Here is a 10,641-nt window from a genome sequence, read left to right as displayed (position 1 = left end):
ACGAAAACTCCCAGTAGTAAGATCTACTGTAGATGACTCATTATCTGTAAGGAAACACAAAAGTATTCTCAGGGAGCATTTGAGTCCCTGGAATCATCTATGAGGTCATACTCTATCTGGTTGATTTCATCTACCTGTTTAACCAGTCTTTCCGGCAGCCATCTGGCAGAATTTATTTCTTTGGAGTAAATGCATACTGACCCACGTCCCCAGATGAGGACTAGATCTGGGCCGTGCCATGAGTTGGTTAGAGGGTCTCTCTATAATACCAAGGTGAAGTGTTTTTGTGTCTCAGAATACCAAAAACGGGTGGCTGTTGATTGTCCTTTGGCATCCAGTGTTAAAAAATTTAAAATGAATAAGGAGTGAGCCTGGATATTTCTAGATGATCCCTTAGTTGAGTACCAATCTTCTCCTTTTATTTTTTCTATAGTAAGTTTTAATGTTTGGTTGGCTCTTTCTACTATACCTTGACCTTGAGGGTTATAAGGAATGCCAGTCAAATGAACAAGGTTGAGTTTTTTGCAGAATTGTGAAAAGGTGGAGCTGGTATAACCTGGGCCATTGTCTGTCTTGAGCTGTTGGGGGCAGCCCAAGACAGACAATGCCTGGAGCATAGGGGCAACAACATGTTTAGTAGCCTCTCCAGTTTGTAGGGAGGCATATATAAATCCACTAAATGTGTCTGTGGTCACATGAATAAATTTAAGGTTGCCAAAGTCTGATAGGTGAGTAACATCCATTTGCCAAAGACAATTTGGAAGGAACGACAACATTTTGACCCTAACCTTCCAATGTCAATTAAGACTCAGGACATATGAGAACTTGTACTGTAACATCATGTAGTGTCCCAAATTTTCTAATCAAGGAGATTATAGGGCCAAAGAGAAAAGTGGTCAATGACATAGAGTGTGTCTAAGGAGAGTCACATGGAGAAAATACATTCTGTCTGGCTTTCACAGAGATCACATTAGCCAAGCAATGGCTATGACTCATCCACAGGGTGACACTGACAAAGGATTTACAATCTGAGATACAGGATCTCAGAATAAATCCTGAGGGGATTTTTCTGACCTTATCAGATCAAAAAGCTACAACTCTTGTTGCATAGGTCTTGCTTTAACTTGATCTTAACCATCCAGCAGCAGTGGATGCCAGTCAAGTGGATGACCCAATACTATTATGGACAATTGGACTCTTTTAGGCTATTTTGCTAAGTCAACACACCTATAATATTGGAATGACAGAACTAAACAAAAGGGATACAGATGAATGTCCATTTTGTATCTGTGTATTCAAAATGGTTAGGATAGATATATTGTTATATTCTCTTAATGAACAGAGGGATTTGTTCTAATAGTGTTTGCAAATAGGATATCTTATACTGCAAAAACCCACTAGGAAGAGTATGCAATGTGTTAATTATTGAAACTGTCCTACCAATTTGATTTGAAACTGTCCCATTGCTACTTGTTTCTCATTAAAATTATGGAAAAAATGTTATTCCAAGAGTTTTTAAAACATTCATAAAATACTATACTTGCCTTTGATCCCAAGTGTTTCTTTCCATCTTGACTTTCTACTATGCATGAAGTTCCCATTCCTTCTGCTATCTCCTTAGCATTTTATATCTTCTTTGCCTGATTTTTATGTTTTATTACAAATTCATGTGTTCCATGCATTCTTGTACCTTTGCATATCAAAACTATTGAAGTTGAGCTTCTGTCATCTATTATGAAAATCCTTAATTTAAAAAATCCAGAATTTTATATTCAATGATTTTTTTCACAAAAAGCTTCATGTACATTATATGTAGTATCTCTCAACACTCAAGAATTTGCCACATAAATCTCTACAACTCAAGGACCAGCCAAATAGATCAGTATATTAGAGAACCTGCAAGCAAGCACAGGGGCCAGGGGTTCAATCCCTGGACCTGCTGTGCCAGCCTCGACCCTGGAGTGCACTGAAACAGCAATTGAGACTGGGTGTGGTGGCACGCGCTTGTGATCCCAGCTCTTGGGAGGCTGTAAACAGATGGATCACTATGAGTCAAATCTAGTAGTGAGACCCTGAAAAACCTGTAGACCATTCCCTAAAATACAAAAATAGACAAATATATAAAATTTTAAAAAGTGTTTCCAACTCAGAGGAGAAGACATGTGCCATTGTTTCAGACCCTGGTAATAGGTCTTTTCAGGCAAATGCTGACCAATTCACTTCTTTTATGTCACATTGACATATTATATTTCCCAGAATGAGAATAGAAAGCTTTCTATGATGAGATAATTTGGTATTTTATTATTCATATTGTAGAGAAACAACTATGAAAATCACCATATGAAATTATTGGTTTATAGACTATGTATACTTTGATATCTAATTTTTAGACATCAATGTTTTCTTCAATAAACAAATATAAGCATAGAGAAAAGATATATCTAATCAGTGGCATCATTTACCTCAGCCAGGTAATGAAGGTGAGGGAGAATTTTTTTTTTATTCTTATGTACTCATTTCCAGATGACATATTTGATAAAAGTATAACTTAGAATTATGAATCAATAAGGATTTCAAGCTACTGTGGTACAAAGGACTGTTTAATTAAAGGTCTTAGCAAACCATAGTAAGGTTGCCTCAGTGTATAGTTGTACAATGCCAGTACTTAAATAATGAATGCTGTTGATCAATTCATTTCAACATCTATGTTCAACATAGTTCAAGACAGCTGACTCCCTAAGAGTATTCAGTTTAAAAATTTTACACCTAACTTGGACTCTTTAGGCTGCAAAAGGATTAAGTTTGTTCATTTATGAAGATGCAAAAGTTGAAGTACATGGAATAACTTGTTTATTTGTCAGAAATTCTTCCAATTTTCTTCAATGGAAATTATGAAAAATTCCTTGCAAAATTCTATGATAAGAAATTATTACCTAAGACTCAAATGGCATCATTTCCATTTAATTAGAGTGAACCAAAGGCCTGGAGAGATAGCTCAGTAGAATAAGCACCTGCCTGGCAAGTGTAGGGTCCTGAATTCAATCCCCGGTACCACACACACACACACACACACACACACACACACACACAAAAAAAAAAAAAAAAAAAAAAGAGAGAGAGAGACAAAAGTCAAATACCCAAAAATCCTCTTAGATAGAACTTGACAAAGAAACAATGCTATTCTGGCTGAAATGAGCCATTCCACTTGTTTACATGTAAGTTAGAAATGCACAATTTTCTATGAAGAATAGATGAAGATAAAGATAAGTGCAAACAATTAATTAAGCCAGGGGCTCTGGACCATTCTACACAACTAATATTCCTTATGGAATTAGAGGTCACTACAGCACAGCTGAACCTGAGTAGAGACCTAAGCATTGAGGAGAGTGGTGGCTATATTCACACGCTGAGTGTACAGCCATTCAGTGTTTCTGTTTTGCCTGGGAGTGGGGAGCAAGAGCAGTACTGCACCTGTCCATCAATATCAGTGTCTAGTTTCATAAGATCTTGAAATTCTTGTAATCTTTATATCTTTAAAGTTGAAAATATTAGTTATTTTAGTTTGGAATTGTTTGTTTACATTCTTACTTTCCTTGTAAGGAACATTATCATCATTCCCTTTGAAACATGACATAAGTTCAAATGATGTTAGACGCACAGCACAGATCTCCATCTTCATTTTGCTGCATCAGTTTCAGAGAGAATATAGCAAGTTTAACTAGAATGCCTACAGTCACCATTTTTAGTAAGCTAGATTAGTACTATTTTTGTTCATCCTGTTGTGATGGCTAACTTTAAAATCCAAATATGTTCTATTGCTGCTGTTGTTGCAGTGGAGGAGGCAAACTCTGCAATTCATTATTCCACACATTGGTAGTTCCAGGACAGGTTCAGATCTGTAATCAGAGGCCTTTCCACATGTCTAAAGCCATACATGAAGTCACTTTGTCATCATTATCACTAGGAAGCTCAGTTTGTTCAAGTGTTTTAATTTATTCTGACCAAGTGCCTAATTTTTCTTTGTTCCTTAATAGGAATAATGTGGTACAGAAACTTTAGTATTTTCTCCACAATTATATTATGCATCTAAGTCTTAATATACTTAGCACATTTTTTCTCATGTCTAAATGGAAATAAATGGCTGGCATGATGGCACATACTTGCAATCTCAGTACTTGGCTGGCAGAGGCAAATGGATGGCAGTGCATTCAAGGCCAGCCTTGGCTACATAGTGAATTCAAACCTAGCTTGAATTACATCATGAGATTCTATGTCAAAAATAAATCACAAATGGAAATAAATATAAATGCTGACTTTTGATAACTATTAAAACATTTTAATTCATTAGAAATACTAATGATTTTGGCATTATTATACAGATGTTAAAAGTTTATGAGGATATAAGCGTGATGGAAATAAGTTCTTTTTCTGCTTTGAGTTCATATGGAAAGGAACCATATACCTACATGTGATAAATATGCTTGGGATTCGGCTATTCAGAGTTGCCCAAAAAATTGCTTCTGAATTTGTCTTCATATTTCTTATGGAATTTTCATTCTTAAACCAACTGTCAAAACCACCTCCCAGATATCATCCCTAAAAATGAAATGGCCACAGTACAATTGTCTGCAACATTTGATTTTCAAATGCTAACACAGAATAGGAAATGGTCACTGAGTGTATTTTTTCATCCTTTAGGATTTATACGCCTGGCTGGAGGAGTGGGTCAATGCTCTGACAGGTAGAATTGAATCCGGGAGGAAGTTGGACTCCAATATCTGATGTGAACTTCACATTCCCCACTGCCCAAGTTATTTGAGCAGAACTGGGGTGTGGCAAGCCAGTGTCTGTTGTTGGCAATGGATCTAGAAAGGCCAATGATCAGCTGTGGGGTGAAGAGTTCCAGTGTAAGGGGCAGGAAACTGATCTCTGGTTCTGCCCCAGACAACCCTGTCCTGGAAAAAACTGTCAATATGGAGGAACTGTTGAAGTTTGTTCAGGTAAGAGTCAGCACAGATCTTTGCCTTTCCTCCTCAGTCTGCTGGAGTGAGAAAAATGTGAGATGTTGCTAAAACCTCATCTTCTCCCCTCAGAGTACACTGAAATTTGGCTCATGAAAAATAGCACCTCTCAATGTGAGGGTCAGGTGGAGATGTATAGTTCTGCAGGCTGGAGAGCGCTCTGTGCCTCCCACTGGAGTATGGCCAATGCCCATGTTGTTTGCTGCCAGCTGGGTTGTGGAGTCCCCATCTGCACTGCAGAAGGAGGAGCGTACTTTGTGGATGGAGGTGGTGAGATCTGGAAAGACCGATTCCACTGTTCAGGGGCCGAATCTTTCTTGTGGAGTTGTCCTGTGACTGCCTTGGGTGTTCCTTTCTGTGCCCATGGGAACACAGCCTCAGTGGTTTGCTCAGGTGAGAGAATGGTCAGGATGACTGGGGATTGGGAATCTCCTGGAGTGACTCAACTTGAGAACAGTGTGGAATACTTATCTCAAAAGTGAGAATTCTTATGTTTCCTTGATTTCATTTTGGTAAATTGCCCCATCAAGAAAACTCCATTTCCTTTGTTTTACATCATATGGGAATAAACATTTTCAAGGTAGGTATTGATGATCTGAGTTTCTGCAGTGTCTGTAGTAATTTCACCTTTTTCAACTTAATGTTTTAATATGGATTTTTTTAATTTGCAAATGTTTTAGAAGACAAATTATAGAAGTCTTTCAGTAAAGGGCTAACTTTTCTTCTTCTAGAAAATTAATTTAATGATAAATGACATTATGCAAAAAGAATTGAAGTGGTTAGAAACTACTTTTTCTTGAGAAGAGTAGTCAATTTTTATTGACCCATTCTTTTTATTTAACATGTCTCTCTCCTTCAACCTTGAAGATGCAACCTTACACTTGCATCCTACTAGCATTGTCATTTTGGCAAATTCTCTGCTGAGTGTAGATAAATGTCATAAGAAGAAAGAGGCTAATCTGGGTCTTTTCCATCAGTATGGAACATGGATCCAGAAGTTCTGTTTTTCTTGTTCCATACAGTAGAGGATTTCTGAGGGTGAAGGAGGTAGATAAATCCCCATAACGACCCTATATACTTTGGATCCTTTCCTAAACTCTGGTAAAGAATGAAGAAGTGGGGCTTTTATCAGAAAATGAGGGAGCCAGGGCACATGTGTTGAAAAATGAGTTTATTTAAAGGTTAACAAATAAAAAGGGAACAGAAGCAAAACCATCATAAGAGAAGAGGTATCACACTCATGGCACCTCATGACTTCAGGGTGTACTTCATACTCCTAGGGGTAAGCTGTTTACTAAAACTGTTTCACTGATTAGTGTGGTCTAGGTCAATCAAAGTCTTAGCCTTTGTTTCTGTGAAGGAAACAAGGTCAATCACTATATTTTAAGTGTAGAGTAAATGTAACACTTTCACAAGGAGTACATCTTTCAAACATACAGTAGGGTACATTTCTCAAGAACATGTTTTGATTCTATAATCTTCAGGTGCAGATAAGCATGTGATGATTTTGTAATGTAAACAACGCTAGTCTTGCTGGGTTTTGTTTTAAACATATGCCCCTCTAATTCACCCCTGTACCCTGAAGTGCTCTAATGCTTATAGATGAGACTGATTTATCCAGACTTTTAAAAGTCTTTATTAGTGTTTGCTTTAAACCGAAAAGTCTGGCAGAGTTAAAAGAAGAAATCAACATACAGGATATGAGGTCTGAAGACAGGAAATCATTGCTCTTATGTCACAACTTCATTCCCAGATGCCTTCATTAGACTGTTGTTACTGTAAATCATTTTCCTGCTGCCTGATCCTCCCTGCAGGAAAAAGACCCAGATGCTGCCCCAGGGCAATGACCCCCTCTCTGACCCAACAGGCTCTGCAGCTTCAAACAACCTGACTACTAACTCCACAGGTGAGGACATCCCCAGATAGAACCTTCTCCTTCCCATGTCAGCACCACTGACCTGACTCTGTCTCTCCTCAGACAGCAGACAGCTGCACCTCATGGACAGGGGTGGTCGCTGTGCAGGGAGAATGGAGATCCTCCATCAGGGATCCTGGGGCACCATCTGTGATGACAGCTGGGACCTGAAAGATGCCCATGTGGTGTGCAGACAACTGGGCTGTGGAGTGACCCTCAATGCTACAGTGTCTGCTCACTTTGGTCAGGGATCAGGGGACATCTGACTAGATGGGGTGAACTGCACAGGATAAGAGTCCCACGTGTGGAAGTGCCCTTCCCAGGGCTGGAGACAGCATGACTGCAGGCACAAGGAGGATGCAGGGGTCATCTGCTCAGGTATGTGTTCACTGTCCACAAGCCGGGAGGAGGAATGAGACTATCCTTACTGTCTTATGACCATAGGTTTTGGGTGAGGGTTGTAGCTCAATAGGCCAAAAGGCAAGAGGACTCCTTTCCATTACCTGTCTTTCTTGGATACAATGCAACAAGATACTCACATTTCCTGCACACTCTCAGGTTCTAGCCTTTTCTTTTCACCTCTAACACCAGGCTCAGTGATTTCCTATGGGGTCTCTCTAAGGGTAAACTGTGCTCATGCTTCAGTGCCTTCAGTTCCTTGTCTGTACAAGATGCTGATGCCCGCTATATTATCATTTTATGTCACTGTTACAAATGACCACAGAATGAGTGGCTTCAAACAACATGAACTGTCTTACAGTTGTGTAGGTGAGAGTCCACTCCAAGTCTTCCTAGATAAAATATGACACCATCAAGCCTGAATATAAGCCTGAATTTATCTAATGCTCTGGAATGACTCCTCTATTTCCAAGAAAATACACAAAAAATTTTTTTTTGCTTCTTTCCACGTTTTTCAAATTAAAAGGATCAAAACTCTCTGACCATTTTTCCATGGTCATGTCTTCTTGTAACAAGTGCCATAAAATGTTATCTGGCAGACACGTAGGATATAGGTTAGGTTTAAGGATGTATTTAGGTTGAATCCACATAGTTAAATCAGAACAATGCAGAATAATGTTACCAAGAAATAGTCTTTAATTCTTAAGTTGTTTCTTTCCATTTTATTGTATCTGTTTTACCTTTCAAGTTTTATTTATTCTTTCAGATTCTTTTACTGGGGAGATAATACAATATTTACACAAGTATGTCTGACATATCATTTGTGACTATAGCCTTCAGCTGCATCCACTTACCCATAATGGCTTTGAGTTTGTCTTTCCTTATAGCAGAGTAGTACTCTATTGTATAAAAATACCACATCTTTTTCATCCATTCAAGTAATAGGCATTGTGACTGTTTCGAAGATTTGGCCATAACAAATTGTGCTGTTATAAACATTGGTGCACATATATCACTATGGTATAATGTTTTCAGTTCTTTTGGGAAAATACTCACAATGGGAATAGCTGGATTGAATGAAACTTCCAGACCTAGTTTTTTGAGAAATCTCCATACTGATTTTCATCGTGGTTGTACCAGTCTACATTCTCACCATTAGTCAGATTTAATGATAAAAATAGATAATATAACAACCATTGTTAATTAGCTATTCCTGTTTTGAAAATCTGTAACATATGCATTGTTGTATATTACCCTGTTTTTGTCTTTTTTTCTGTTTTTGATTCTATTTCACCCCTATTCTTCAAAGTGAAATAAAATTAAATTAAAAAGAAAAGAAATAGTCCTTATCAAATCATGCCCACAAAGCTCCCTTCTACATGGTGTGCAGGCAGCTGGGCTGTGGAATGACCCTAAATGCCATGGTCTCTTTCTATATGAGGTAATATATTCACAGTTTCCAAAACTCAAGAACTGAATATATTAAAGGCTCCACTATTCTCCCTGACCACCATCATTACATCATCATCCTGATGTACATTAAGAAAATACGTTTTCGATTTTGCTTTCTGCATAGTACCTAGGCCAAGTTTTCTACAATTTTGTTCTGCTATCCTCTACACCATTGTGGTAAAAAGTAAAATACTTGTTCGGGCTTCAAAATCAGATATATAACAAAGAATGTCCCATGTTCCTATTTAGGAGAACCTTCTTGACTACTGTCAGGAGTAAGTTTTCATTTCTTATAAATAAAGAAAATAGAATGCTAAAAGTTGATTGCTTTCTTTGTCCCATTTATTTCTCTTTGTATTTCAGAGTTCCTGGCCCTGAGAGTGGTGAGCGAGGACAAGGAGTGCACTGGGTGGCTGGAGGTGTTCTACAATGGAACCTGGGGCAGTGTCTGCTGTAGCCCCATGGTGGTCACAACCTTGTCCATAATCTGTTCACAGCTTGGCTGTGGGAACACTGGGACTCTCAACTCCTTTATTTCTCCCAGAAAAGGATCTAGACTCCAGTGGGTGGATAGAATTCAGTGTAGGAAAACAGATACCTCTCTCTGGCAGTGTCCTTCTGATGCTTGGACACACAGTTTTTGTCTGCCAAGGGACAAAGCTCATATCACATGTGAAGGTGACCTACTTTCTATTTCTATGGTCTGTCCATTCTCTTTAGGTTGCTGTCTGGGAAATTTCATATGCAAGTGATGTGCTATGTGTCTAAAAGATGAATTTTAAGTGTGAGATGATTTAATGCACATCTTCCTCTTGTGTTTCAATAGCAGTAATAGGAAATTCTGTGTAGACATTAATTTATAAGAATTAATTGCAGGAATTAATTCTTGCAAGACACTAATTACAAGAATACTAGATGAGGGGCAAGGGAGATAACTCAGTAGAATAAGTGCTTGCCTGGCAAGCTCAGGATCCTAAATTCAGTCCCTGGTGCAGGAAATAAAAGAATACTAGATTAATAGAACTGAGCATGTAGGCATATGAAATAGTACTCTGATAAACTCAACAAGCAATTGATTAATGCAGTGTTATATTATGTAAAAATGCTCACATTTCCTTAGAAGAATAAAGATGAGGCCTCAAATATGAAAATGCATGCCATTTGCTATGATTCTGGGGGTTTGTACATGTAATGAAGCTTATCACTTACCACAAACTCATGAAATGTTTTATAGTTATTATTTAAGTCTAATGGCAAAACTGAGGTTAGCAGTAATGACATCAACTGCCCAAGACTTTGCAGAAAGTGAGAGAAATGTAAGGGATCCAGCTCTGAAGGTTTGTCTTTCATATACTTGGCCTTTTGGTCTTAAATGCACCAACACTAATTAGACAAATTCAAGCAGCATTTGGTCCAAAACAATTGAGTAAGTTGTGTGTAGAAACATGCTTAATGCTTAATTTTAAGCTACACAATAGAGAATAAAACAATAAGCATTCCATTGTGGAGTGCATACTCTAGTGCTGAACATACTCATTGGGCAGCAATTTCAGTGTCCTGAAGAAACAGAAGCTGCTGTGGGAGCATGCACATTGAAGAAAGACAAATCACACTTAGCTGAGACCTAAAGACTAAGTAGGCCCCAGCATGGGAAGAAAAGTGAGAGAACACTTGGTCAGTGTGAAGACAGAAGAGACCATGGGGACTCGTGGTGCTGATAAAGTGTTTTCCTCATTCAAGCAGAAGGAGGGTGTGAGAGAGTGAAGTGAGATGGTAGGCAGAGAAACAAGCTTCTTTTAGACAAATGTCCACAAAATTATACTTTTAAAGTCCCCCCAGTTGGTTTTATTGTCT

At 38.3% G+C, this 10,641-nt stretch overlaps 1 pseudogene; it reads left to right on the top strand.

The window, feature by feature from the left end:
• The window catches only part of LOC101562608, a 45,813-nt pseudogene that overhangs the window by 33,031 nt on the left and 2,141 nt on the right, over positions 1–10,641 (top strand).

The sequence above is a fragment of the Octodon degus genome, unplaced genomic scaffold (genome assembly GCF_000260255.1).
Source record: "Octodon degus isolate 3935 unplaced genomic scaffold, OctDeg1.0 scaffold00403, whole genome shotgun sequence".
NCBI lineage: Eukaryota > Metazoa > Chordata > Mammalia > Rodentia > Octodontidae > Octodon > Octodon degus.
This window is presented reverse-complemented; position numbering and strand designations above follow the sequence as displayed.